General features: G+C 36.5%; 1 long non-coding RNA gene across 3 annotated transcripts in view; it reads left to right on the forward strand.

Annotated features, from left to right (window-relative positions):
* LOC103886518 overlaps positions 1–23,739 on the forward strand; it is a 90,765-nt gene that overhangs the window by 48,874 nt on the left and 18,152 nt on the right. The window contains exons 2-5 of one of the 3 annotated variants that reach the window (XR_650215.4): positions 6,983–7,197; positions 10,068–10,351; positions 13,026–13,206; positions 15,352–15,442. This is a non-coding gene — a long non-coding RNA (uncharacterized LOC103886518). Of the gene's footprint in view, positions 1–6,535; positions 7,198–10,067; positions 10,352–13,025; positions 13,207–15,351; positions 15,443–23,739 lie in introns of those variants that run through there. The other 2 variants (XR_002524437.2, XR_002524427.2) reach the window with 2 other exon arrangements.

Raw genomic sequence — 23,739 nt, forward strand, 5'->3', positions numbered from 1 at the left:
AGCTTCTTATAAATCAGAAACAATGTTAAGCAGAAATGTAGTAGGATTGTTTTCAGAAGTAAACAAAATAACACCTGTGTAGGTAATAAAGTACTATATAAAAATAGTAAGGAACTACCTATTAATAGTACTGATAAATATTTTTGAAACAATGATGGCTTAGAAGAGAAATTAAAACGAATTACGTCCCAAATGGTTTCTTCCCACCTGCTATGATTGTAACAGTAACTATAACCATATATTGAATGCCTACTAGGTTCCAGACACTGAAGGAAGCACGTTATGTGTTACGTAAATGTCCCATCACTTGACCCACTAGTGAATATAAACCAATCATATTCCTAGCAACCAGTTCAATTTCTCTCCCAACTTGTTTCTGGCTTCTGTGCAAAAAGAAAAAAGAAGTCACATCATTTGGCTAGACATTTATTTCAAAACCACCAAAGATTATGTAGTGATTAAGAAATTCCCCAAATACATTTTGACAGAAAACAAATATACCTAGACTTCACATAATCATGGGAGAACATTTTTATCACTCATCTTGATAAATACTCTTATATGTACATCACCTCATTCATCTACAAATTCTTATTATTATCCCTGTTTTGTAAATAAGGACTCTTGTGGCCTACAAAAGTTAGACAACGTACTCAAAGTCACTCATCTAGTAAGCAATGAATTCAAACCAAGATCTATCTAATTCCAGAGTTCCGCTCTTAAATTCTCAAGTCCAACATTAGATTACCTTTTGTGGTAGATGACAAATGTAGGGCCACTGGAAAAAAAAAAAAAAAAATTCACCTATTTTAATCCTATTAGGGATAAGCAGATTGGGTTAAATGCTAGCACATTAGAGCCCTGAGGTTTTCAGATGTAAATCAGTAAGTTTAATTGGAATGTTGGATGAGGGGTAAGGAAATCAATAGGCAAAGTATTCAGATGGAGAGAAAGAAGTGGGGCAAAAGAAAGGGGGTATGCAAAGGGGAAACCAAGGCAGGAAACAGTGGGGTAGGAAATCTTATGGCTGTTGGGTCAAAGAAAGTCAGCCCTGGGCAATGAGACTTCTCGGGTAGCTACCAGTTTGGAACAAGGTCTAAAAATGGGAGGAATGAGATACTCAAAAATTAATTTTTTTGCTCTGTTGACAGGGACTAGCACAACCTTCATTTTTATAAAAAGAAGCTCTGTTTTAGGTCTAATTCATAGGCAGAAACACTAATGTCTCCCATTATTCATTGATGGGTACTTTATACTTGTTTTACTGTTGCTTAATAAATAAATTAGAACATAAACTTGTTCAACAGCCAGTCATTAGTGCAGTTATATCTACTGTTCAGAAAAATGAAGGGCTATTGACTCTGCTCAGTTTAATGAAGGAAAATGAGTCACAGGAGATCTGGGCAGGAATGACTCATAGCTACACCAGCAGCCTTCTCTCCATTGTAAACTACTTTACATCATTTGTAGTCAGCAAGAAGCTAAAAGAATGTTGATGTTTCTTTCCTGAATGGTTAACTTCCTAAGTTCAGACAGACTGAAATTGTGGATAACAGGAAGTCAACATTTCTATGGCAAAGGAACAATTACATAAAAAGCTAGCAGGCAGTCAGATATCTCATCAGCCTTTTAGAAACTGAGTGTAGTGCTGTCCTAAGGAGGCAGGAGAAGATCTTATAGGATGAATCTCCTAATTACAAAGTCCTTCTGATATGGTAATTATCAGAAGGGAGAACTCCGCAAAATCAACAAAACACATAACTGAATTCTACTTTAGAATAATGTTACCACAAAACTCACAAGTAGTTTTTTGGTTTGTCATGAGAACAGTTTTTTTTCTCTTTTGTATGCCTCAGCCTTGAAATAGACATGCCAGTGATACAGTTATAGATGTTATTAATAGGGACAAAAAGAAAATTTGCCATTTTTCAAGAGAAAATTTTCTCTTAGAAGCAATGATCTGAGTAGACACTGATGGGATGGCCTAGCAATAGGATTCTGCAAGCCAAGACTATGGAAGGAGGCAGATTCTTATGAAAAAGCATTGTGGCCACCAAGGGATAAAATGATCCATAAATTATATACAATTCTTGAATTTAGTAAACAAAAGAAGTATACATGGAAATAGTCAAAGCAACATGGTTCTGAGAGTGGATATTTAGAGACTCAGAAATAGAATTAAAGTAAATTACCGTGGGCAATACCACATCTCTATTACTCTTGGCTTCCCCTTGATCTCAGCTTTACCGAGGCCACCTTGGGGAATGTTTGGAACTCAGATTAGAATTTAATGTTCAAAGAATGATACACACCCAAATTGTAAATAAATGCAATAAAACTTTCTCAAAATTTTCCTGAAGACAGAAGCTTCTATTTAAGGTAAATACCTTCCATTTTAAAATTATGGAGCTGGCATAATGGTGAGAAAAACAGAGATGTCCCTTATACTAAAGATACTTAAAGTTTAGTAGGGGATACCAACAAGCAAACAGGTACTTAATACACATTTATGAAGATCACTACGATGACATCTATGCTAGGAACTGCACAGAATGCTATGAGAAAGTATAGGAAGAGCTCCTAACACAGACTTGAAGTGTCAGGAGGGCCTTGTTGTATTAGTCAGAGTTCTCCAGAGGAATAAAACCAATAGGATGTGTATATATAGATTTATTTTAGGAAATTGGTTCACATTATTGTAGAGGCTCGGCAAGTCCAAAATCTGATGGGATGGGTGAGAAGGCTAGAGACTAAAGAAAGAGTTGTATTTTGAGTCCAAGGACAGCAGAACCACTTCTTGATAAGGAGAGGTCATTGCTCTATTCAGGCCTTCAACCAACTGAATGAGGGCTACACACATCATGGAAGGCAATCTGCTTTACTCAAAGTCCACCAATTTAAATGTCAATTTCATCCAAAAAAAACACCTTCATAGAAACATCCAGAATCAGGTTTGACCAAATATGTGAACACTGTGACCCACCTAAATTGACACATTAAATTAACCATTATACTTCCTAAATATATGGTCTCTACAGCGAGACTAGAAGGATGAATAAGAGTTGATCATGTAAAGGCAGAATAATGGGGAGATAGAGAGAAAGCCTCAGGCAGAGCTAAGAGTGTGAGCGAAGGCCCACAATCTGGTATTACCAAGTTCAAGCAGGGCAAGGGTTTTTGTCTGTTTTGATCACTGCTGTATCTTCAGCATGATCAACCATGCCTGGCCTATGACAGAGGCTTAATGAGTATTTGTGGAATGATTCAGAGTTAAAGGGTGAAAACAAGCCATGTTAGGCAGTATAGATTCATCTTACAAGCATGGGAAGTCATTGGTGTTTTTTAAGCAAAAGGTTTGCATTTTTAAAAACTCAAATTATCAAATGCTAATCATAGCATGATATTGTATTCATCTGAGTCACAATATAGGAACTAGATTTAATAGGCCACACAGTCTGTTTTTTTCTAGAGTGCTTTGACTTTTCAATGTTTTTATTGATAACCTTTTGTTGTTGTTGTTGTTGTTGTTGTTGTTATTGTTGTTAGAGACAGGTTCCCTCTCCATCACCCAGGCTGAAGTGCAATGGTACGTTTACAGCTCACTCACTGCAGCCTCGAACTCCTAGTCTTAGGCAATCCTCCCACCCAGCCTCTTGAGTATCTGTGACTACAGGTGTGCACCACCCTGCCTAGCTAATAACTTTTTGATAATACAGAATTTTAAACAGTAAAATCTGAGCATTATAATACATTGAAAATGGAGCTTCAAGCAGATTTGATAAGGATCAGCATCCCATAATGGTGATTTTTTTACTGGTATGACAATAATAATATGGCCTTGCATTTGCTCATAGAAATGCTTTTTCATTTTCAAAGTGCTTTTCAATCATTAATTAATATGTATAATGCTGCTTTTAGAAATTTCATTGTATCACTCATCATATTGGTATAAAACGGTTAAGGCAGGAAACACACACACACACACACACACGGACGGACGGAACAGCTTCTTCTCTATAATAGTAGTGAGATACAAATGCTTTATTTTGTCACCAATTAATATCTATTTTTGTCTTTCCTTTTCCTGAAAGCTGTTCCCTCTAGACTCAAACTACTAAGGTCAACAAGTAAAACTGTAGAGAAAAGTGAAAATGGGACAGAGAACCAAATGTTCTTCTCTTTCTTCCTTCTTTATCCAAACTCCATTTTTGTGTGTCAAAATGACTTAGGAAAGATTTTTTAATAACATGAAGGGGAGAAAGGATAAAAAGGCAATAAAGGACAGTAGTAGCTAGGGAGAAAGGAGCCACTTGAAAGACAGATCTATAAGGGCAAAAACAATTAAACTGGTTCAGGGTCCTAAGAGATATCTTTGTGTCTTTAGAGTGAAAGCAGAAATTTTGTGTTATGGACTGAATTGTGCCTGACCACACCCCATCCATTCATATGTTGAAGCCTTAACCCCAGTAGCCCAAAATGTGATATTTGGAGATATGGCCTTTAGAGAGGTAATTAGGTTGAATGAGAGCATATAGGTGGGCCTTCATTCAATAGGACCATTGTCTGTATGAGAAGAGGAGATTAGGACTCAGGCACAAAGGGAAGACAATGTGAAAACAATTGAAGATACCCTCTGTAAGCCAAGGAGAGAGGCCCTTAGAGGAAACCAACTATGCCAACACCTTCATCTTGGACTTCTAGCCCCCAGAACTATAAGGAAATAAATTTCTGTTGTTTAAATCTTTGCTGTGACAGCCCTGGCAAACTAACAAACTTTGCATATAGTGATAAACTTGTTTCATTATTAGAACAAAGATCTTTTCCAAAGAAGTTCCAGTTGTATCTGTAACAAGTCCTCTAGTAAAGTTTTTGTGTTGACTGGTATAATCAAACATTGATTTATTTTTCTAACTGCCCAGAATCCTCCAGTTAGATCCAAGCTGACATTTTCATGGAAAGAATAAACCAAGAATTGGATTAGTTTAAGTCCATTGGATTTTCAGAAATAATTTCAATATTACTTAAGTATGTTAATAATGGTGTTTTTCCCCTTGTTTTGCTCCAATCTATGGGTGGCCCTCTGTCTATGTGAAGAACAGAGCTGCAACGCAACTGTCTTTGATGGGTATTTCTGTACATTTATGAATACATGCATATATAATTTTATAGTTTACAAAGTTCTAATGATCCATTATCTCACTTGATCTTCACAACAATACCGAGATAAATCAAGGAAGATGTTATAGCCTTTTTGTTTAACTGATGAGAAAAAAGTTCAGAGAGGATAAGTCACTTGCCCAATATCACACAGCTTGTAGAATCACTGTACTCTGCTACATGCTGACCAAATCGATTTACTTTTCCTCCCGGACCAGATGTTCACAAATCATGGCTCACTGGCCAAATCCAGCTTGCCACCTCTTGTTGGGAATGAAGTTTTGTTAGACCCCAGACACACTCATTTATTTACATATTGTCAGGGACTGCTTTCATGCTACCACAGCAGAGCTGAGGAATTGAAGCAGGGGCTGTATTGTCCGAAAAGCCTAAAATATTTCCCATCTGGCCCTTTAAAGAAAAGGTTTGCCAATCCCTATTTTAGACACACAACCAAGCTACATTTCCCTGAAATCTCTTTTGCAATCTTTTTCCTCCGGGGCATAGGCAGAGGACCCAGTGGAAGATTCTAAGGCCTTAGAGAAAACTCAGAGCCTCTAGATGGAAGACAGTGTAGAGTGGCATAGAGCAGAGCCCCATAGCAATACAGGATTGGTCTAGGACCTGCATGAGAATAAACCTTAATTGTATTAAGCCACTGAGGTTTGGAGGTTTTAACAGCAATTAATTTATCCTAAGACAAAAGCAGAACTTGTATCTTTTTATTCAAAATCTGGAACTGTTCCCCTGCTTGAACTAAAGAAAGTAGCCAGAAATGAAAAGGAATACGGAACCAAGAACAGAGTCTAGAGCTCAGGACATCACACTGATCCCTCTTAGAGTAACCTTACAGCAGGAAGAGGCAAATGGGTTTCATCTCACCTCTCTATTCTCACAGTAGCTGACTCAGGTGCTTCTTCTGAAAGCAAAGCTTCAGAGGCCACCTCCAGGCTCCAAAGAAAGCGGCCGCAATGCCAATTAACAACGCCTGCCATGGGATTGGAATTTTGGAGTGGATGTTGCCATCCACACCTCTGCTATTCTCCTGAATAATGAGAAAGCATTTTCTACCTTAAGGGTATGAAAGGAACAGCTTTCAATACGAGCTACACCGTCAAATATGCTGCTACTAATTAACAGAATTAGAGGCATATCCTAAACACCAATTTCAAATGATTCAGCATGGTGAGGAGCAGTGTTTAAATCAGAGAATTAAAAACTAAAAATAAAAAACATAAGACCACATAAACTGAATGTCACCAAATAATAAATACTAGACCTTACACCAGAAGTTTGGCTCCATCTTTCTTTCAAGTCACTTGTCACATAGAGATTTCTCCCAACTATCTTCCCACATTAAGTGGGAAGGTTTATTATTATTATTTACTTTCCTAAGCTTTTCTGCATTTAGCTGGGAAAGTGTGGAAAGGGAGATTCTCATGGGGAAAAAATCCATTTGATCTGGAACAAGACACAAATAAGAAAAAGAAAAAAATGATCTTTATTTCTTCTGCCACTTGGAGTTAGTCCTCAAGCAAGCCGTGAATCTCAAAATTCTGCTCAAGTCTTCCGCGTTTCCTCCAGCTTGCTCCTGCCAGTGAATGCAGACGTCCTCGGAAATACGGTCTGCTCTGAAGTTTCATTATATGTCTTTCATGAGTATTTACTTTCAAGGCAATTATAGTAAATAGAAATGAGGAGGCAATATGCTATTTCCCCCGACCCTTCTTTCCCTTATTTTGGTAACACCATTGTAGGTCATTCTCCTGTTGCTGACAAATTTTCCATCCTGTTTTCCAGCGTATTATTTTTATATATTTACCAGGTTGCTTACAGGCACTGCAGCACCAGTGAAAGGTTTGTGGTAAGTGGTTCCTGCTCGAGTGAATTACCCAGCTTTCATGAACAGCCATGCAGAAGCAAAGCAGGCAGAAAAATAATGAATACATTTTAACCACAGCAGTCTCCCCAGCTATGAGCGTCTCACCACCATACAATTTCCCCACGAGGAAAGACAAGATTGCACTGTCATTAGAATAGGTAATCATTAGATTTATCTTTTATATAATTTGTAACATCTTAAACTATTCTATGTAGCCTCATTACTGCCAAGAGTCCTCTTTAACTGAGATGATAAGTAAATAAACTAGAAATTACACACCAACAAGAACCTAGAATATGTTGTTTTAGTGTATGTCTGAGAGCTCCCTTCAGCAAACCTAATCTGCACAGCAGTTACCATTATTTCTACCTCAATGAGCATCTCCTAATTGCTGTGTTATTGCTTGTGAAGAAAATATATTATTAAAGTCCACAACTCATGACTTGTTGCACATCTATCCATGAAAACACTTTCATTTCATCAGCTGTTAATCGGTTTCAAATGGGATGATCGGCAGAAGGGTCCCCCCACCTCGAATGCCTGTTCATTACCATTTCCTAATGCCAATGTATCCTTCTAAAGTCAAGATGCATTCATAATTTATTCAGAGACCTGAAGACTTTTATTAAACCAAATCTATTTAATTCTCCATGAATCAGCTCAAGATGATTTTGGTGGCTTTTTATAATGAACAACAATTAGAAACTCCAAAAACTCAGAACCCGCTTTTAGTTGTTAATGTTTTATGCTCTGCTGTTGGTCTGTTGCCAGATAATGATCCACAGAGCATTAAAATTTTGTATTAATATTATCTTTACAAATGTGATATTGCTCAGTGGAAGATGAGGTTTCCATAGACTTCTTTCTGTTTGTGTTAGGTGGTTGTCAGAAATTTTATATTAGTTAGATATTTGAGGCTGAAATATTGGACTCCGAGTCAGGGATTTAAAAATCTTGACCCTTTTCCTTCCTTTACTATAGGATAGTCTAGAGTAGGTCATTCACATCTGTTCATTTTCAATCATAATTAAGTCAAAACAGCCTTGTGGCCTCTGAATGAATTTAAGAAGGGTAACAAATTTTAAAAATAGATTTCATTCTTTAATAACCAAATAATAGCTTCCTTAATGATTGAAAACAATATGGGTCAAGGACCATACTTAAGTGTCAATCAATAAATATACACAGGCCGGGCGCGGTGGCTCAAGCCTGTAATCCCAGCACTTTGGGAGGCCGAGACGGGCGGATCACGAGGTCAGGAGATCGAGACCATCCTGGCTAACACGGTGAAACCCCGTCTCTATTAAGAAATACAAAAAACTAGCCGGGCGAGGTGGCGGGCGCCTGTAGTCCCAGCTACTCGGGAGGCTGAGGCCGGAGAATGGCGTGAACCCGGGAGGCGGAGCTTGCAGTGAGCTGAGATCCGGCCACTGCAGTCCAGCCTGGGTGACAGAGCGAGACTCCGTCTCAAAATAAATAAATAAATAAATAAATATACAAATATACACAGATAACATATATTCTTCTAAGAGTGGGAAGTTAGTATATTTTCGTTCACTTGTGACAGAGATTTGGAAAGAGGATCATCAACACTCAACAAATTTCTCCCAGCATACCTGATTCCAGTAAGAATTTGACTTTTCAAGGACCCTAGAGGTCATCATAATGACCTGGTCAGAACTCAAATAAAATATTTATAAGAGTTGAAAAGCAGAAGTAACCAAAGTTCTCTTTGACTAAATGCTGTACTTTAGGAAGAACATCCCTGGGGTGGAAAAAGACCAGGCTGACACCCACGTAGCCGGTCAGATTCGCCAAATCAGCCAGTACAGTTATATGAGCCAGTGATCCATTCTTACTCCAAAAACTTCAAAAGGATGGCACCACCCTATTATCCATGAGATTTTGGATGAGTCTGGTTTGAGAATGAGTGACAGAGACCCTGCCAAGCCACGCCACCCCACCTCTCCCATAACATTCCTATTCCCACCTAGAGCCTGGCCAACCCGATAGCTACAAAAGTCAGATTGGCTTTATTCTAAAAATTCAAGCTCTTTAAAAATAACACTGGACTATTAAGGAGAAGATTACCCTAGGCCAGAATGCAAGGGGGGAAATCTTGTAGTATTTACTAGGCTAACCTTTGCTTTAGTGTTTTGCCTTTAGCCTTTTCCAAATGTCACCCACACGAAACAAACATAAGAACTCTGCCTTTGGATTTTCCACAGAGAAAATATTAAAGACATCATCTATGTCACTAGAGCATATGGTCAGAGGGATGAGATCTGTAATCAGATTACCCAGATTCAAATTCTGCCTCAACCACGTACCACCTGGATGACCTGGTACAATATTTAGCTTCAGTTTTCTTATCTGTAATGGTATAGACATAATCATAATTCCGACTTCCTAGACCTCTTGAAGGAATTAAATTAACTATTTTATGTAAAGCCCTTAGAACAGTACCTAGTAACTAAGAAGTGCTCAATAAATGTTAGTCATTTTCATTCAATGGACAGAGGCTTACCAAGTACCCACCGTAGCTTAGACATTATTTAGGCACTAGAGATTTAGCACAATTGACAAAAATTTCCATCTTCTTGAGTTTCATTTCAGACTCTAGATAAATAAGTATATGGAATATAAAATTGATACTATATGACTTAGGAGCAATGGAAAAGAAATTAAGATGGTAGGAATACAGGGAATTCTGAAGTTGTTATTTTTAATATAATGAAAGGAAGCCTAACCGAGAAGGTGACATTTTAGTGCAGGCCTGATGGAGACAAAAGAGTGAGCCAAAAAGATATCTGGAGGAAAAGTGGTTTGTGCAGAGGAAACAGCAAGTGCAAAAGCCCAGAGGCAGAGCGTGCTTAACATGTTTAAAAAATAGCACAATAAATATTAGCTACTCAGACCTGCTGAATCTTTAAGGCGTTGCATCTCTGGAATCTGCATTATAACAAATGCTTTAGGCATTATTGGTAAGTACATGCTGATCTGATTGATCCCTTTTTATTCTACACAGATCTGTGAGTCTTCATCATTCCATCCCTGACTTGCAGCTGCCCTATAGACAGATGAACTTGGAATCTGCTTTGGAGAGAGATGCAGTGGTTGATAAAAGCCAGAAAGCATGCTGGCATACATTTACATTGGATGAAATACCAATTCCATTTAGCTACAGTATGAGATGCTTCTTTTATTTGCATGGGAGATCAACCATATAAGGCATAATAACTTCTTTCAGAAGTTCATTGCTAGTCCCATACTAGCTTATCCCAGCAGGAATGGCTGGCAGCTCTTCATGCAGTAAGTGGAAAGCTATAGTCTGTCAAAGCATCAAGCGCTAATGAAATAAACAAAAACTTTTCTTACCTGAGGCAGGTGCCAAAGCCTGCTACTCTAAGTGCCCCCACTGGACACAATTTAGACTTGCTTTCAAATGTTAAAAACAAATAGGTTCTCCTAAGTGCAATTAAAACTAAGCCACACATCGAATCTATTGATACTGATGGAGCTATTTTGATTCCAAGGCTCTTAAGAGTGGTTCCTGAGACTATCACATAATTTGGTAATTATTGTTTTATGCTAATATATGACAAGGAATTTCAAAAACAGTCATGAGCTTCCTAGACTTTTATAATAACCTTGAATCAACAGTGAGTATTTCTCCAAAGAACAAAGTAGTTACCATGCCATTATAGCACAGTATGATTTAATTTAAATGATTAAATATACTGGTTTAATAAGATGTATTTCCATATTAAAAATACTTTATATCCCCTCCTGTTTCATAGTTCCTTTTCCCACCTCAGAGTAAAAGTGTAATTCCCACCCACGCCAATTATTTCACTATTTCTTTTGACTTAAGGGTTGTATTGGAGAGGTTTCTTCCTATTTAGTTTTTTAAGCCAATCTAAAAAGGCCCCCTCCTCACGAGTATCTGCAGTTCTTACCACCAACAATTTACACTGTGGGCAAAAGAAACTTCTATGGCAAGATGAAAGAGGGTACTGAGTCATCCTGACTATATCTATAATCATCCTATCTACAGGCATCCTAAAGAAATAACCATAAATGTTTGTAGATTTAGGAATACCCTTAACAACAGTGTTCATCATATCTAAAAAATGCCAATTATTATGCATCCCAGCCCCATGTGGATACCTCTATTTAACTTAGATTATTAGTACCTAACAGAATGAAAGGCCAGCAATGTTTGGCCAGGAGAGAAGAGTTAAGAATATGAGATAGGATACTTTCTAGCAGGGCAACATGGTGGAAGAAAATTGGCAACTGAAGAGCATAAAATCATTAGGCTCCTAAACCTAATGGATAGTGTTTAGGAAGATGCTGAGAGACGATGGCCCATAAAGAAGAGAGAAGAAGATATTTAAGACAGGTTTTACCTACTGCCTTCTCCCCAACCATGGAAGAATTCAGGGTGCTTTGCACAACATTCAAGGCCTTTAGGTTTTTTCTCTAGTCCTTCACCTAACCCAATTTTCTCTCTTCACCCAGTCTTTGTATTTCTTCTTAAGTTCCCAAACCCCAAGCAAGTGCTGAAAATGCATCCTTCAAGCCCAGATACGGCAAATACTCCCAGTCCCAAGCTAGACCACTAAACAGACCGCACTTCCTAATCATTCTCAACACACACTCCAATCAGCCACTAACGATTTATCATTATTGACTGGTGAGAGAAAGCTATTTATTTGTAATTTTAACCCTGGCCCAACTAGTAGTCATGACAACCTCTGTTGTTCATGCTGCCCAGTGATAGAGACTAAAAATGATATCATGTTATGAGAATAGATCATAATTTAGTTAAATTCTCTGTTGAACATACAGTTGCTTCCATTTTTCATAACATGATCAAAAAACTTTTGCAATGAACATATTTCTAAAATATAGAAGAATATAAGCTGCATAAGATAAGTTAGTTGGGTCTGTTTTGCTCATCTAACACAAGGCCTAGCACTTAATAGATGCTTACTAAGGATTTCATGACTGACAACTGATAGAGGGAAAGAAAAACCTTTGAGAAACACTGCAATCCAACAACTCATTAATATGTAGGAGCACAGATGAAAGAGAAATTAATTTTACTTATGAAGAATTAGAAGATGATACAGAGAAGAACGTTTGAGCTGGATATTAAAGGATAAATAGAAATTAAATAGAACAGGAAAATGTGGAGGCAAGCATTCCAGATAGAACAGCAAGAAATAAAAATAAAGATGTAGAAGTATATTAGCTTTTGAAAAATTCTGAATCAGTGTTATGTATGTTTTGGAGCAATGATATAAATCCAGAAGACTAATAGCCTAAGACTAGATTTTGAAAGCTCTTGTATACATGCTAAGAAATTTGGACTTAATCTTATAAAAAAGGGAGATGAGCAGAGATGGGTTCTTTAGACACAGGTATCATACTTTCAAGCATTTCTCCTTAAGGTTAAACAGTTAAGTGTGTAAATATATTTATTAGAAATGTTTAAACAAAATTTCTTATAATATTTAAAACTAAATATAAATGACCATTAAAGGGGTAAAGTTAAATGAATAATGGTCCATATATAAAATTTAACCACTAAAAACAATGATGATCTTTATTTATCGTTATGGAAAGCATGTCCACACTATATTGAGGGAGAAAAGAAGGTTACAAAATATGCGAGCATGATCTCTTTTTTTTCTGTTTTAAGTGACATATGTATAGAAAAGAATCTGGAAGGATATACACCAAAATGTTAGCAATGACTATTTCTGGATAGCATGATTGGGGGAAATTTTTATTCTATGTACTATTTTTTACATTTTACTGCCTATTTTTTACATTGTAGATGTATTATTTTTTAAAATCAGAAAAACAGTGACTTTTTAGAAGGAAGTCAATTTTATAGGTAAGCTTCCTTACCAAATAAGATTTACTTCATCTTTCTCTTTGTTTCTGTGTCTCTGATTCTCTCTTTCTCTGTTAGGTCATAAATGTCTAGATCTATCTTCATGGTCATCTTCACCCTAGTTAGGAACACCTGGGCTCAATATACCTCATTGTTCCTAAATGTCTGAATGGTACTGCAAGAAGCTTGGCAGGAAAATAGTATTCAACATGCTGAATAATAATTGTGATTATGGAACTACAGGTCCAGTTGAAACCTGGTAAGAGTATTAAATGTGAAAAAGTAGTCGTTACAGGCCACAAGGCATTGCAAAGACACATGAAGGAAAGCAAAAGGCAGTCTAAATAAGGACCTAACTTAGCAGAGCAGTTGTGGTGGGAAAGAGACTTTCACAGCCCAAAAAATGGTTGTATAAAACTGCAATAGCTGTAGACCACAGTCAGAAAGTGAAGAGATCAGATGTGTCAACTCTTCAGGGGCCAACTAAAGTCTTCACAAAGATAAAAGTAAATTCTAGCCATAAACTGGGTCTATCCTGACTCTCTTACAGCTTACAGGTAAGAGAAGGAACCCAAGTAGTTCTGATGACACAGCTGAAATGCAAATTGTGGCAAGAGAGAACATATAAATATATACTTCTCCATTTTTTTTTGTTTGTTTGTTTAAGATGGAGTCTCACTCTGTTGCCCAGGCTGGAGTACAGTGGCACGATCTCAGCTCACTGCAACCTCTGCCTCCAGGGTTCAGGCAATTCTTGTGCCTCAGCCTCCCAAGTAACCTGGATTACAGGCGCCCACCACACACCCAGTTAATTTTTGTATGTTTTAGTAGAGATGGGATATTGCCATGTTGGCCAGGCTGTTCATGAGCTCCCAACCTCAGGTGATCCACCCACTTCGGCATCCCAAAGTGCTGGGATTACAGGCGTGCACCACTGTTCCTGGCCTATTTCTCCAATTTAAAATATGTGATTTATAGGCTAGGAAAATGAATGTAGACAATTCTCACCCAGAAAGAAACAGAAAAGAAAGCAAAATATTTAGAGAATACTTTCATTTTATTTTAAAATGTACATGTAATAAGTATGTATAACACTTGTTTTATTATTGCTAATAATATTTATACAATGAAAAGGCATTTTTAGTTCACTACTATATCCTCAGTGACTAGAATAGTGTTGGGAACACAGTAGGTGCTCAATAAATATTTGTATTATTAATTTTCTACTAACGAATTTTAGAAGGAAGTTATACAATTGGTTTAGACAAATAATAAATCAGAGAATTCAGAAATAATAATTCTGGTGAAATATATTAAATTCTTAATAAAGACATGAGGTATGACAATTAATAAGTCATTTATATTTGGTGCTCAAAAGTAATGCTCTCAAAGGGCCCTCCTGCTTGAAGCATTCTATGATATTGGGCAGAATGAAATTGGAAAGCTTGAGCTTGGAAATCAAACATTAGAATCCTGGGTCATCATTTAATGTTGTGACTTTGAGTAAATTACTTGTTCTATTACCAAGAGCCTTACTTATCTCATCTTTAAAATGAGGATAGTAATAAAATCTGCCCAACTCATCACATATATTTATTTTATAATGTGTTAAAATTCTAAATAAGGGTTATTTTGTGGTAGAAGAAGATTTTTTTTTGGGGGGGGACAACTAATTTACGTTTTTATTTATATTTGACACAATAAGGTCTTGATAATTGAGTGACTGCATTCTATTAAGCACATTGCAAACATTACCTCTTTACTTCAAAGTGTAGGCAATATCTTAATTTTATGGAAAAGGAACTGATGTTCAGAGAGGTGCAGTAACTTACCCAAGGTCACACGACCAAGAACTGGTGAAGTCGTTCAGTTAGTACTGAACCACATCATAAGCTTACCTTAACTAACTACGTTTTCAACAACCCTGTTTCCAAATAAGTTTACATCCTGAGGTACTGAAAGTTGGACTTCAACATATCCTTTTAGGGGAATACAACTCAACCCGTAAAAAATGGGTATCCTCAACAATTCAGGTTATTGAACATGAATCAAATGAAACACGTTATAAAATGGACAAGTTTTAAAACAGAGTCACAGGGAAAGAATATCTATAGAAGTCTAAACTCCTATCAGTATCCATCGTTCAGCAAAAGTAAATATTTAAAATCCTACAGGAGCAAGGTTAAGAAGGAAATTTAAAATGAATTAGCACCCAGAAAAGCTCATAATTGTATTCACTCTATGTAAAAAGCATCTTAAAAAAAAAAAAAGAAAAGAAAGAAAGAAACTGTAAAAGTTACTAGACCTGTTTGTATTCAAACGAGCAGTTTAATTACCAGAGGAGACAGAGATCTAACCCCATATATATCTACCCATACAAATCATCCTCAATATTACTTTCCAGAGAATTGAAATCTGGAGGAGAGAAACTCCCTTATTCTGTCATCAATGTCTGCTGATTTCAGTGAAGCATAAAGGCGCCCAGGCACAGGAAGGTAAGTGGTAGGAGTAGAAGCCTTGTCATTACCCAGCAGTATGGATCGTGTTATTGTGTCTGACCCTGAGTTCTGCATGGTCACCCACCTCTGCATTGAGTAGCCAGGGGATAATTCATCATAAATGAAAATGTTCTTGGTAAAGGTGGGGGGAGGAGTCACTGGTCATGGCTAGAGCTGGGATTTATGGCATTATAATAAGTTAATTAACTGCTGCACTCATTGCATTTTAAAGAATGAGAATAGCATCTAAACGCACATGCTTATTAGAAAAGATATCTTAAGGCATACCAAATGCTTGTTAAGGAAGGTGTCTCAAGATGAATTAAAATATAGTTTTATGAGGTCTAGCCCTACACATTAATCATAAGAACTAGAGAATTACAGACTAATAGTGCCATAAAGATTTGATTGGGTTACATTTGTGGGCATATGCTGAAATTGTCAGTTCTGAAAAATACAGGCAATACTAATAGGAATAAGTTGATTTTATTCCAAAATAACCAATGCTCCTGGATATTTGGGGAGATTCTAAAACTAGTGAATAGGATGTTAATAAATGGGGAGAAAAATCTTGATTTATTGTTTTGAGGTGTTTCAATATAGTCACAGAAAATCATTCCAAAAATAAATTTATCCAAAAACAATTTTATAAAAACCATGATACAGAAAAAAAAGAAGGGCAAAAAGGTCAGAGAACACAAACAACTAAAAATCTAATGAAGAGAAAAAGGTAAAATGTTACAATTTTTTTAAGTGAGAAATGAAACGCAACAAATAGAGAAGACTTCAGAGTTCAACATGGTTGTATGTTAATAAATTTCAAAACACCAACACATTTAATGCTTTATGTAAACTAAAATATATCAAAATTAGCACAACATGTTAAAAATTAAAATAAATTGAGAAAGTTATCCAAAGGTTACATCCATGCCCCTAGAAAAGGAACTTAGTGACATCATAGATTTACTAGTAAACACCTTCAAATTCCTTCAGACTTTCAAGGAACAGATCTTTCCCACATTATATGTTCTGTGAGAAAACAGGAAATGATTAAAGGTAATCCAGGTCATTCTAAGAAACATACCCTAATTTTCACATACTTAACAGAAATACAAGGAAAAAACATAGAACTGAAATGTCAATAAAGGAATTAGAAACTTAAATAAAATGCCAGCAAATAACTCAATAATATAGTAAAAGTTAATCTTTTACTTCTAATCAAATTATGTTTATTATAGGAATCCAGGAACAGCCCCAAATTAGAAAACCTACTAATATAGAATATCAGTAGACTTAAATTCAAATCAATTACAAAAAGTAATCATCTCAAACGTGGATATATCTTCTAAACTTCTTAAAGTAAGATACATGATTCAAACCATCAGCCAACATTCTACTTAATGGTGACAAAATAAATAATTCTCATTAAAATATGATTAAAATACAGATACATAAAATTACTGTCATTTAATATTGATATCATTAATAACAATCTGACATTCATTAAGTTCTTATAATATGCCAGGCCCTGGCTAATGAATATACATGTTATTTATTTTATATCATTTCAAAAAGTTGAGACATAAAACATGAAATTAGAAACATAAAAGAAATAAAATATGATTATAGGTGACTTGGTTTTAGAACATAAAAACCAAAAGAAATCAAGTGAAAAGCTGTTTGAATTCATTAGCAGTTGCTATAACAGACAAAACATTTTCTTACACACCAAACAAGGCAATAGAACAAAGTAAACTAAAAAGATCTCATTTATAATCACAAAGTAAAATTTAAATTATCACAAGAAATGATGTGTTATGTGATAAGTGCAATACTTTACTGAGAGATATAAAAAATGAATAAAAGAGGCATATTAGTTTATTTTCATACTGCTATAAAGAACTACCGACACAGGGTAATTTATAAAGGAAAGAGGTTTAATTGACTCACGGTTCAGCATGGCTGGACAAGTCCTCAGGAAACTTACAATCATGGTGGAAGGCAAAGGGAAAGCAAGGCACCTTCTTCACAAGGCCGCAGGAAGAAAAAGTGCCAAGCGAAGGGGGAAGAGCCCCTTATAAAACCATCAAATCTCGTGAGATCTTACTATCATGAGACCCGCATGGGGGAAACTGCCCCCACGATTCAATTACCTCCACCTGGTCTCTCTCTTGACACGTGGGGATGATGGGGATAACAATTCAAGATGCGATTGGGTGGAGACACAAAGCCTAACCAAATCAAGAAGAGACCTCACATATTCCTAAATGCGAAGACTAATTTTTATAAAATATGAGGTTTTTCTCTCAAAATGTTTAGTGTATTTGTTAAAATTCTAATTCAAATTCTAATGAAATTTTTTCCTAAAATTGACCAAATAATTTTAAAGTTGATTTGAAAGTATAAACATGGCACATATGTAACAAACCTGCATGTTATGCACATGTACCCTACAACTTAAAGTATAATAATAATAAATAAATTAAAAAAAAAAAGAAAGTATAAACAGGAGAATAATAATTGTTTTAAAGAAGAACTAATTTTAACAGAATATTAAAACACATAAAGCTAAAATAATCAGGCCTTGTTTGCAAGCGTAAGAAAAATCAGATCAGTAGAGAAGAATAGCCCACTAAAACGTAACCCATTGTACATACACAGTCAGTATTTGAGTAGGCCTGTGTGACATATTTAACCAAAAATAATCCTAGCTTACTTACATGAGGAACATAACATTTAATCTCATTTAAGCCTCTTAAGAGAGAAGGACTTTCTAAAGCAAAAGTCAACAGGAAGAGAGAAAGGAGCAGTAAATAGAGGAAAAAGCACTGGAAATTTTTATAAACTGAAAGAATTATTTAAAAGAAAGAAAAAAAGAAGGAAGGGAGGGTAAAGGGAAGAGGAGGGAAAGGGGGAAGAAAGAGGAGGAGAAAGGAAGGAAGGAAGTGATGGAGGGTAGGAAAGTGAAGAAACTAAAACCATAGCAAAGTAAAAGAATACATTTAACTATACAAAAAGCAAAAACTGTACTAGAAAACTAAAAGGCAAATTAAAAGATAACACATCTCAGTGAAAAAATAGTAGAAAACACATTAATTTAAAGGGATGTCTTTACTTTCTGTAGAGTTCATATAGATTGATACACATCCCTAGGATAAATAGGAGCTTAGAGGCCACCCCCAAGAGATTCAACTCAAATACTCCAAGTGCCCAGGTGAGCCAAGTAAAGAGGCAAGCAGGTAGGCAAAGAGCCCAAGCACACGTGTGACAGATAGGAGCTGGCGAGCCAGGTGGGGTGGTGGCAGGATCCTAGCAGAGTGTTCTCCTGCTGAAATGTAGGGGCGGTATTATCAGATCTTCTGCTCTTTTCAGGAGAAACCAAAACTTCAGATTTTTAGAAGACTGACCAATTTGTTCAGCAACGTGCTGACAAAACAATGCAAGCACAGTGAGCTACATGTCATATAATCTACCAGTTTACAACCCCTAACTCACACAATTAATGGGGAAATAATAGTAAAAATACTTTGAAAGTGAGTTGAAGATCAACTATTCATCTTGTTTGTGAGCTAGTCATATTGCTCTCATTTGTATCGGGAATCTTCAGGATGTAAGGAATTTCAAAACCAGGCAAGAAGTAGTAAAGACAGCCTCTGCTTGCTGTCCCATTTTAATATCCACTGGCTCAACCTCTCACCACTAGGCCCTACCATGACCATCCCTAGGCTGTAGCTACCCTCAGGTACCTGCAGGTAGCCAAACACTCACATTCTTTTGTCCCTGTGGTTGTTTCTTCCTAGAATTTTCTTTACTCTTGATAAAGAAAATCTTATTTACTCTTTAAAGCTTAGTTCAAATGTTACTCCACTGTAAAACCCCAGGCAGAATTAACCATCAAATCAACACATCTGTTGAGTATCTGCTCTTAATCAGGCAGTGGGGACTACAGCAGCAAACAAGACAATCATCTCTGCCTTCGTGGAGCTTGCACTCTACTTTCCCATAGCCGTTAGTTTCTGAGTTACAGTCCTTGGCATGTTCCTGTTTATAATTGTTCACTGCCACCCCCTACTCCCCCAGGTCTGTGAGCTTTTTCAGAGGAAGAATGTGTGCTCCTGTAGTCCATACTCTGTATTCCCAATTTCAGGGTTTATAAACTGTTTGTGTACACAGTACACATTCGATATATGCTTGTTAAATGTAGGAGGGGAACTATCCTGTTATGAAAAAAACCACCACCATGATTATGAAATCCTAAACTTTTTATGAAAAAACAAAAAACTCAAACTAGGGTAAAATGTTTAAAGGTAATTTAGAAGTCAGTACTATTCATTACAATTTCCTCATACTCAGTGCTACACTGCTACATTCTGCTTTCCCTAAAGAAATGACAAAAACACTGAAACATTAATCAATCCAGATATCTGCTAATCACTCTTACAGTTAGTTTGAGCAACAGAAAAGGAGTCAGTATACTTAAATTAACCCTGCAGAGATGTATTAGCATAGAAATACAACACAAATCTGTTTTGACATCTGGAGTTCGGTGCAGTAACTGTACCCAAAACGGAGTCATATTGGGCATGTCCTCTGAAAGCATCTGCAAAATCGTTTCTTCTGGTGTCAAGCCACAAAAGATTCCTACCACAGAAATTGTCCTGAGTCCATGGCTAAGGTCTACAGTTTGGGCTAAAACAAACAAACAGAAAAAGTTAATGATCAAGACAGGAAGTGAGAGTGCTGAATTTATAACTACATTCAATGCTGTTCTGGCTGTGAGCTTTACATAACAGAGTTGGGCTTGTTAAAATAAGAAACCATATAAGATGCATGTAAAGACAGGCATTTGTGCTCTGTAGGCATTATTATGTACTTACCAAGCTCTCCCTATGTCTAGATGTCTGTCTCTCTCAGTGGACTGAAAATTCTCTGAAGGTGAGAAGACACAGAACATCATATACCTTATAGTGCCTTGACCAATGACTTGCATTTGCTAGGTGTGCAGTGAAAAGTATTTTCACTATTAGAATATGTATTATATTTTATTATATAACATGGAATATAAACACTGTATGTTTGAAAATATACCATGCAACATTACAATATTTTCCATGTTTGACATTTAAATAATATGTATCTATCGTAAATCCCAATATAAAATATAGAGGATGAAAAGAAGACAGAAGTCAGAGGGCTCCAACAGAGGGAAAAAAAAAACAGTAAATGAGTTCCTCACTTAGGCTAGAATCTTTTTCTCCATAGATCGCCCTTAAAAGACGAACTAAACCTGGTGTGCTGTGAGATATCTCATGCTGAACACTAAAATCATTAGGAGCCACAGCAAAACCAAGTTACGTATTCTGACTGAATGCAATAAATTGCTCTTCAATATAATCGTTCAAAGATAAGAACTGGCTCATTGTTGGGAGCAATAATCATTCATAATACACATTATTCAATCATTCATTTGTCAAATATTTTTGAGTGCTGGTATTGTAGGACAGTAAAGAGCCATCATTAGGGTTATAAGCATAAGTAAGACATTGTTCCTGTCCCCAGGAAGATTTATAGGCTGAAGGAGGAGACAGAATGGACATAGCTGGAGTATCAATTCCTTTTGTTGGCCAGTTGTGTAGAAAGTTGTTGACTCCGTGGCATTTACCAGGTACTATCCACATTTGTTTCTATACTTCTCTGTGTGAGAAGGTCAAATCAGAGAAATGGCTAACATCTCAAGACTATATGAAGTACTACATGAAGTAGTCATGAAGAGTTTGAAGAATCCATAGACATAATTTAGTTTCTCTCTTACATGTTAAAAAAGAAATTCCATAAATGTTAAGTGCCTTGTTCAAAATTATATGCAACTTAGCAACAAATCTGAGAGAAGAACATGTTTCCAGCCCTTCTTCTAACACAATACTATGCATACCTTTTATAGCAAGGTATTACATTTATACAGAAAATCCAAATGGTTTCTTATTTTAACAAGCCCAGCTCTGTTATGTTCTTGCCTTTCAATTGACTTTTAGCAATTCTAGCTCAGCGATAGTCTCGTGACCCCCAACAACAAAATGCACACCTCTTTATACATATTTTATAATTTGTTTGAAGTTGCACTTTACAAGGTGTCGAAGTTTTTCTCTGGTATCCTGATTTTAGTTAATAGCAGTAAAACAACAACAAGAGCAAAAAAATAAAATAAAATAACAGTCCTTGATCTAGACCTGTTTAGTGTACCAAAGAAAAAAATGCACCAAGGCTAGAGGCACATGAAAACATGTCAATCAGATGTAATTGCTCTCCAAGAGAAACACTTTTTAGGCAAGTAAAAAAGAACTCATCCTCAACAGAAGGCTTTGTAGCAGCAACTAATCTACTAATGACAAGCTCCGTGTGTTATTCTCATGCTTGTTTTTCAAGATTCAACATCTGAAACATGACAGAAAAGGACAATCTGACCAAGTCATGGCTCTTAAACAATTATAAAAAGTATATGGGAGGTACTTTTGGATACTATCTACACACATATACACATATAATAATGACATTTCATTATATCATTAACAATTGCTGAAAATCCAAACAGCTTTTAAGTATTTCATAGTTTCTCATATAGTGCAGACAAATATCAGAACTCTGGCACATTAAAAAAAAGCCTCTACATTTTTGCACAATAACTCTTAAAGATACTCAATAGGCCAGATTTGGCCTGAAGACAGTGAAGCCTCCATCCCAGGGAGTAGTATTTGAAGGCTATATTTGGCTGGATGCATATAAAGACAGCTTTAAAGTTCTATGTTTTTTTCACTATTGCAGAGTCTACGTCAATGGAAACTTAACAACCCCTGTAACAAAGAGCAAAGGGCAACTGCTAACTCCAAAAAGAAAGGCACAGAGTCTATTATCAACCCTTACATTCATTACCCAAAAACTGAGGTGTCCTATTTTTAACAGCACCAGAATTGGAGTATTCGCTAGCTAGAAGGTATGAGTTAAAGATAAAATAAAACAAAACAACAATAAAAATAACAAATCCTATAGTAAGTCTTAGCCAAACACTCCATTGTAATCTGCACTTAAATTTGTTAAAGTTGGATGCTACCTATTAAGACACTGACGTTTTCTGAGATGCCATATTGGGGAAAGCCCATAAACTATCTCTACCTAAAACTCATTCTAAGTTTTAAAATAATTGATTTTCAGTTTTAATATAACTATGCACATGGGAAAAAGCACATATAGTCAGAATCTGATGGAGATTGGGTGGGCAAATTTATTAGATAATTGTTTATAATTTGGGGTACAGAATGGCCATATTTCACTAGTGATCATGTTATGGTGACTTAAGATAGAGCCAGACTCTACCCTCTCTTTTCTCTTCCTACACTATCCTCTGAGTCTGATTTCCAGGTTGTAGGTACAGTGTCTAAGAGACAGAGCAGCCAGCTTTGCCCATGTGGACTGTTTATAAGAATGTTAGGTTGGTGTGATGGACACTATGATGTACTGCCCAGATTCCCCTTCAAGGAAGGACTTGTTATACTAACTGCTGAGATCCCTGGTAGCCAATAGCCTTTGATGTCAGCTCCTTTGCGGACTGCCTTAGGTATAAAGAGGCATCCACAGTCCCACCTTCCCAAGGCAGGCCACACCTAATAATTGATTGATACAGGGATATAAAAGCCTGGTGGTCTCAGTTTACCCCAGGAAAACCCTGAAGATCCATTCTATCTCCAGAACCCCCCATGGAGTCAGCCCATGTTGTCATGGGCCTGCACCCTAGCCCAACTTCTTCCTCTGTCCGTCTTGCTTCTTTATTTTTCCTTACACAGCTGTGGATCCCATGGGCACTCATTAATAAACATTCTTCACACAAAATTTGACTCAGAGGCTGCTTCCTGGGGCACCTGACCTGAGACAATAGAGTTCTGTTCTCCATTCTTAACATTCTAGGTTCTGTAGAATGAGAATCTCTGCTTAGGACTCTAGATCTGACTCCTGCTGCAGCTTCATTTACCAGGGAAGATTTGCACTTGGATGTAATGAGGACACTCTAGCTATTAATAAAAATTATATCTCACTTCCCTTTTGGATATTGCTATTATGCCATGGACCACATGTCACTGGAGCAGATTAGGAGTGGGTGATAGAATTCAAACATCAAAATCCCACCCCATAGCTCTAATAAGGCCTATTCCTGGAGTCAACTGGAAAGTAAGAGTACAAGTCTCCAGAAATGTCAAGCCTTCTTCAAATCATTTAAATTTACCCTCTTGAGATTCCTCATTTCC

The sequence above is a fragment of the Papio anubis genome, chromosome 1 (assembly GCF_008728515.1).
Source record: "Papio anubis isolate 15944 chromosome 1, Panubis1.0, whole genome shotgun sequence".
Lineage (NCBI taxonomy): Eukaryota > Metazoa > Chordata > Mammalia > Primates > Cercopithecidae > Papio > Papio anubis.